The 7235-nt window shown below is 38.1% G+C and overlaps 1 long non-coding RNA gene across 1 annotated transcript; it reads right to left on the bottom strand.

Moving 5' to 3' along the window:
• Window positions 1-5368: 5368 nt before the first annotated feature.
• LOC108906194 lies at window positions 5369-6732 on the bottom strand. Its single transcript, XR_001964287.1, has 4 exons — window positions 6686-6732; window positions 6349-6590; window positions 5877-6110; window positions 5369-5822 (listed from the first exon to the last, which is right to left on the bottom strand). It is a non-coding gene; the product is annotated as an uncharacterized LOC108906194 (long non-coding RNA).
• Window positions 6733-7235: the final 503 nt, after the last annotated feature.

Here is a 7235-nt window from a genome sequence, read left to right as displayed (position 1 = left end):
TACTTATTCCGGATGGTTGCTCTCGGCGGCTAACTCCTTGGGTCGGATCGCGGTTGACAGGTCTTCTGTGGGGTCCTCGGAGTGGTTCTTGGGGTGGTCTGGAGCTCTTAGAGTTCTGGCAGCGAACGTCTAGGATAGCTGGTTTTATCGCTTTGATCCCCTCCTGACTAGCAGAATTGGTAGTGGGACCATCCCACGCGCGCGTCACTCGCCGGAGTGGGGCAAACGGATGGTTTTAATCGGCGGGCGGATAATTGTTCTTAACCAATTACTCTAATTAAGAAAATAAATAGCGAAACCCTTTCACAAAACTGAAAATTAATACTGGTTCATTACAACTCCATCGAACACCAAATCCTTCGCCTTAGCGAGCACATCACGGCGACCTTCAACGGGAGACACTACACTGGTGCTGTCTTCCTGTACGTCGCAAAGGCCTTCGATACGGTTTGGCATGAAGGCCTACTGATGAAAATGCTCACCAACCAATATCCAATATCCTTTACCAAACTCATAAAATCCTACCTACACCACCGAAAATTCCGCATCCAAATCCAAGATCCCTTTCCACCACCCGTCCCATGGAGGCCGGTGTCCCCCAGGGCACCGTCCTGTCCCCACACCTATACACCCTTTAAAACTCCGACATCCCACTCCAACACCAACATATACCTATACGTCGACAACCTGACAATCACTTCCCAATCCGTTAATCCTAGATATACCGCCTCCCTCCTCCAAAACTCTCTAGACCAATTTGAAACCTGGTGCAACAGGTGGAAAGTTAAAATTAATCCCAATAAAAGTTCGGCTCTCCTTTTTACCAAACGAAAAATCCCACAAAACCTCGACAGACTGACACTATCCCAGGGGCCCATCTCTTGGGATCTACAAACACGATACCTGGGCGTGACGATGGACCAGCATCTCACGTTAAACCGCACATCGTGGAGACGGTGGCGCGAACGAAGTTCGCTAGGGCTAGGCGCTTTCTCTTATTCAAAGGTGGAAACACCCTCGGTTTAAGGAATAAGCCAACGCTTAGCAAGGTGGTACTTCAATCGCAGCTAACCTACGCCTAACGGCGTGGGTTCACGCGGAAAAAAGCCACTTAAAGTCACTTCAAGCTGTGGAAAACATAGCCCTCCACACGGCCACCGGCGCGCCCTGGTACCTATGAAACACTGACATATTACGAGACTTACAATACACAAACGCTACACAGAAAATAATACAAAACGCGGAAAAACGGCTAGACGTAGCCGCTAGACATGACAATCCCCGCCTCAGGCAGGCCGTTGACTACGTACCCGACATGACCGACAAACAGAAAAGACCTAGACACCAACTTTTTGACCTTGGGTGACCACCCCAACGACATCCCTCCTCCCCCCTGCCCGCTAACCTTTTCTGTTTCAAAAATTGACAGGATCAAGAAACGAAGACGACATATACACACATACACACCCCCACACCCTTCTTACCCTCCCTCCCACGCTAGCCTAAGGGCCACCTTAGTAAAGCGCGTCCCAGGATGCATAGCCGCACTACCCTACCTAATTATACCACACATAAATATGACACCACCACCGGAGGAGACGAGCCGGCGAAGCAAGAAGAGCGCCAGAAGAAAGGGCCCTAGCCGGCGGGGCCCAGCCAGGAGAAAAGGAGGTCCCAGAAAGCGCCTACACCGGCCGCATTTGCGGTAGTCATGGATAAGACCGTGTTGAATGGCGCTTTTGTGTTGACACCTCTCTGGGTGTCATGGGTGCTGAAACAGCCCACGTGACACCATGACACTTAATAACACACAAGATGGCAGAAATTGCGGATTGCGAGTTACTAAACGGCGCACGGTGTCACGAGTCACCATTCTGATTCTCGATGGGATGGGGATTATATTATGACACCGCGGAAGCGCGATTATGGGAGTTAAGGGGCCACAGAGTCCCCGATTTAATATTTTTTCCAAAACTTATTTATTACGTATATAACACTTGTGAGTAAAACAATTTAATACTTAAAATATACCTAGGTATTTTAATTATTAAAACTCAAGTCGTTTAAAATATCTATATATTTACATAAAACACGAGTAAAAATAAATATCTTTGATAAAAAAAACATACCGCAAAATTAAAAAAACATAAAACTAAAACTGAAACATTAAAAAAATACTGATAGCTATGGTTTCGTAAATAAAACAGAATAATCAAAAATAAATTACAAAAATTGGACTAATTAGAATTATATTGTGAACTTGTAAAGGAACCGGCGTGTCATAACGAGATTGAACGCGGCGCCACAGCATAGAGATACTTATGCTGTGGCGGCGCAGACACGCAGACAGTGCCACACATCTGCATCTATCCGATCCAGTTTACTGTATCATGACACAATTGTGCTGACACGTTGTGTTGATACAGCAAGCCATGTCGGTATTGTTGTGTCAATACATGAAAATTTACAGTGTTACCCATGCCTAATTTGCGGTCGAGGTAGACGACGAATGGGGCCCACTTACGAAGGCTGTCCAGGCTTACACGAGACGAGGCAGGATAAAAAAGGATAATTCCAAACAAAACTCCAGAAGTTCAAATAATTTAAATTTTATTTCATAACCTTTTCAATGTCATTACAGAAATAATGACATAAAAAACCAGCATTCACTAGATAAATTATAAAGACCTAGGCTAACCTGTCCAGGTTACTAACCTTCTAACCCACTTTTGACTTGCACGTGCACTATATGATTGTAGATCGTATTCAATGCAATGTAGAGCAAAAAGTTGTCGGTCTTTTATCAAAGAAGAATCGTGTCATCATTTTTAGGAGACGTAAGATGAACCATTTCAAATTTAAAATGAAATTGAATATAAAATCTGTACTGCTGCATACGCACTGTGTTCTGGTAGTATCTGTAGTCGCCCAGGTGCATCGAGTGTACAAACTGGTCGGTTATACGTCAAATACTATCCTGGAGAGCTTGGTCGTAAATCAGAGACCATCTCCAAAAAACAAGTAAACAACAGTGGCGCGTATAAAGGTAAAATGTAGTACACATGTGGAATTTAAAAAACAGATTGGATTTATAATAAATTACATTTAAAATAAATAGTTTATGAGAATAAAGGAATTTTTGTAGGAACAATGGTGCCAGACATGAACTGATCCCTTCGTCCCTTCATAATGTACAAAGAAATTATTCAATTTCTAAAAGCCTTGAAACGTATTACACTGGATCCCTTGACAGGCAATGATTTACTACTTTGCATCGAATTGATCCTACTATAGAACTCGGACAAGACGTAAACAAACATTTTTGTCTCGATACATGATTTCTACGGCACTTGAATATGTAAAAAAAATAATAATAGTATTAGGGTATTAGAGGCTCACAAATGGGTGCCTCTTAAAAACAGTAGCAAATGTTTTGTTTTATAGTGAATGGTCTAAGGAGCAGAGACACTTGCTAGCTCAGTGGGGGGGGGGATGGTGTGGTAGCAGGTAAGACAGCAGGTTGGTACAGGGAATCAAATAAAATAACAAATAAATAAATTTAAAAAATGTACTATAATTACTATTTAAAATAAATATGCACACATGAAGACAATTTATTCAGTTTTCACAAAAAAAGTGTATCTCTGGAAATTAAAAACCCCAAACATGATGGTTTATGGTATAAAATTACGGAACAATATTGGCTTCGCCAATTGAATGTAACAATAATACTTTTAAAATACAAAAAAAACCTAACTACTATACCTTTAAATTCACCACAACAGTTACAATTAAATACAAATTTTTCCCAAATATGGCGTTAACAGTAATTAGCTGACTTAAATGGAGGAATGTACGTGTTACGTTTTTTCCTTCCAAATTGGATAGTGGGGATAATAAAGTAGGCAATGAAACATAAAGAACTACTTATTACTTTAGTAAAATAATAATAATAATAAAGTAATTAATCACTAGCACGTAACTGCACTTGAGTGTGGCGGTAACCCGTTAAAAGCGCCCCTAGACATCCAGCGGGTGGGAAAGAGGCTGCGTCAAATGAACTTGAACCAAAAAGGAGTTGGGAGCCTGGCGGGAACGACTTCCGGAGAAATTTGAATGGACACCCTGTATATGTTAGTGCCAGGGCGTGGAGAGCCAAAATAAGGGACTTCTAGTACAAGGAGGGCAAATCCAAAAAGTAGAGGGGAAAATAAAAGCCCTGTAAAGAGTTACAAATTGAAAGAGTGACGAAAAGATATAATTGAAACGAAAACTTACTAGGTTGTTGGGCGGCTTATAAGTAATATCCTCGAAGAACCGGGACTAACACCTCCATCTGAGGGTGTTCCTACTAGTTTCAGACAGCACATATATCCAGAATTGCCAATCATAAATCACTCAACAAACTGTTAGGTTACGAAACAATGTTTTAAAATTAACACACGTGCTCACAACGCTCATTCGTCTTGGCATGGAAAAATATCGAAACCCGGAAAATCACAAAAACAAAATTTAAGCCCAGCCCTACTAACATATGGAAATGACGTAAATTACTGAAGTTAGTTCATTCCTAATATCATAATCATAATTGAAAATAGAAGGCTATACTGAGATTGGTTTCAAAAAGTCTAATATAAATTTGTATATTCTTTTTTTTCTCATATCTGATTATAAGATCGTCAAAAGAGCATTTATTAATTTAATTAATAATTCCGTATTGTCCCCACCTTGCGATCTACGTCGTCTTAACCTAATTTCTCTCAATGTCCAAGCAGGACAGCACCAGCCATTTGTACAGGGTGGGCAAATAAGCGAGGTAAGCGGCTGTATCTCAGAAACTAGTGATCGTAGAGAGCTACGGTAGAAATTTTATAGGTAAAGTGGGTAAGGGAAAATACTGGAAATTATTTTCAAGTTTCCAAGATGGCCGCCAGTGGGCGTTTCCACCATCTTGAATCACATAAAGTTACGTTTCTCGCGATTTTCCCCAATGAATGTTACAAAAAAGTATTTGCGTTTTAATANCGTCAGGACATCCGTATTGCCTTCGTGACAATAGGTATCCCGATGTTTTTGTTATTTATATGGGTAGGGTATTATTGTTAATATTATGTGTTTATAGACTGCGATTTATTTTGGAAAATAAAAGTTTTATTTATACCAAGTCTTGTAATATTCCCGAACCTTGGAAAACACTTCTCCACCGAGTGAACCCGGACTGTGACTGTACTAGTTCGGCGTCTGAGACCGAACCTCGAAAGAACATCACAATATTTACGTATACCCAAAGAGACACAACGGCAGTGGCGTAGGGGATATATTTTGACACGGATCAAAAATTATTTATTAATTTATTTATTCACCCAACTGCACCCAACTAACATGTACAAGGCCCAATTACAGGTTACAATAAAAGTACATTACGCACACCTAAATACCTAAAGTGAGCTACAAACACATTGTGATAAAGCAGTATTAAAAAACATTTATCACTAGGAAAACAAGTGGTATTGTATAACATTGTCAACCACTACAAAGCAGTATTTAAAATCTTTATCTTAACCTAACAATATATTATTAATTAATAATAAAACATATATTTGTTGCCTAAGAAAAGAAAAAAAAGAATTCGTTGATCTGTACCACTTAGAAATTGTTTTTGTATGTAACAAAGCCATGTTAAAACTTCTTCTTGCATAATTATAAGCATCTGTTGAATAAAAGCTTAACGTTAAGGCAAACGACCTAAGCTCAGATGAACACGTTTTGCGAGATTGTCATTTTCTTGATCTTCGACAGATTTCACCTAATATTCCATATTCCTAAAATTACATATTGTTTACAAACACAGAAAGAATAAGTATTTTTCAACTTACATGAATGATACATTGAGCAGTTTCTGTTAAGTCATATTTCTTTTTCAAAAATTTCAGAAGAGAATTAAGGCTACAAATTCTGGCTTTTAGTCGACTCTTTGCCTGCTGTAGACTTCGGATTTTGTTTGCATTTTAATTTTTTTCTTACAAATACTCCAATTTTGTCTTGCTCTTTTTGGACTATCCATGTAAGAAGTATGACATTCTCCAAAATATCGTGGATAAGGCCTTTTCCTAAAAATGATGAATTATCTATTCCAGATGTATTTTATATAAACACTTACGGTAGTGTTTATATAAAATAAAATAGTAATATATAAATAGGTAACAGGTAGAATTTTCTTGGTATTTTTTAAAATGTACTAAATAAAAAAAATGTTAGATAGATAAGCAGATAGCAAAATTATAGGGTATTAGTTGTAGATACTATACAAAGGATATATAATTTGTTAATTATATTTTTATAACTTACTTCAAGTTTATAATTTTATTACGATTGGGTGGATCCATTCCTATTACTGATGCAGTTAAAGTTGATCTATGTTTTGGTAATGTGTCATTTTGGAAAGATCTGTAGCCTTATTTGTAGTAGATAACAAGCCTGATTGAGCACTCAGTGTCGATGACGATGAACATGAATATTTTCTGGTTTTTGTTGCGGTAAGTGTAAGAACATCATTTAGAGAAATATTTTCCCTATTAGAACTGTCTGATCTATAAAAATTAAATAAAAAGGTAAAGAGGTAGGTACTAGGTAACTGTAAAGGCTTTTTACTTGTATATTTTAATCAATATAAAAGTTATTTTACCTGTTATAAGTAGAAACTATTATTGGAATAGCTATCTCTCACAAGTACTTTATACCTGATGGCTTTGTCAGAAAATCATTAATCGCAAAGTGATTAGAACAAACAATTAATAATTTAGATAATGATTTAGTCAGTATTTTATCACTGCTAATTAAGTTGTAAATGTAAAACACCATTATGTAATTCCTCAAACGCCGCCCATGTTGCTTGTTTACTTACCTGTCAAAAGACTGCTGTCCGCCTTTTTTAAAGAAAACTTTACAAATAACACACTTTCTAACCAAGTCTTAGCACTAAATAAATGTCCATACATAAAAACTACACAACAATAAGAGGAAAATGCCACACTAAACACAAATAAACTCAAATACGTTAATAGCGGCTACACACTTTTCCTTTGACAGATGTCATCGACAATCATCGAAATGCGGACGTAGGCGGGACTATTAATTCGACCAATAGAAATTTGTGTCTCCTGAAGATTTGATTTGTTTATGTACATTCGCAAACAAATACATCCAAAGCTCCTTCTAGTGGTTACAATTCGTTG

Source organism: Anoplophora glabripennis, unplaced genomic scaffold (assembly GCF_000390285.2).
Source record: "Anoplophora glabripennis isolate ALB-LARVAE unplaced genomic scaffold, Agla_2.0 scaffold379, whole genome shotgun sequence".
NCBI lineage: Eukaryota > Metazoa > Arthropoda > Insecta > Coleoptera > Cerambycidae > Anoplophora > Anoplophora glabripennis.
The sequence above is the reverse complement of the archived record's forward strand: the minus strand, read 5'-3'. Positions and strand labels throughout refer to the sequence as shown.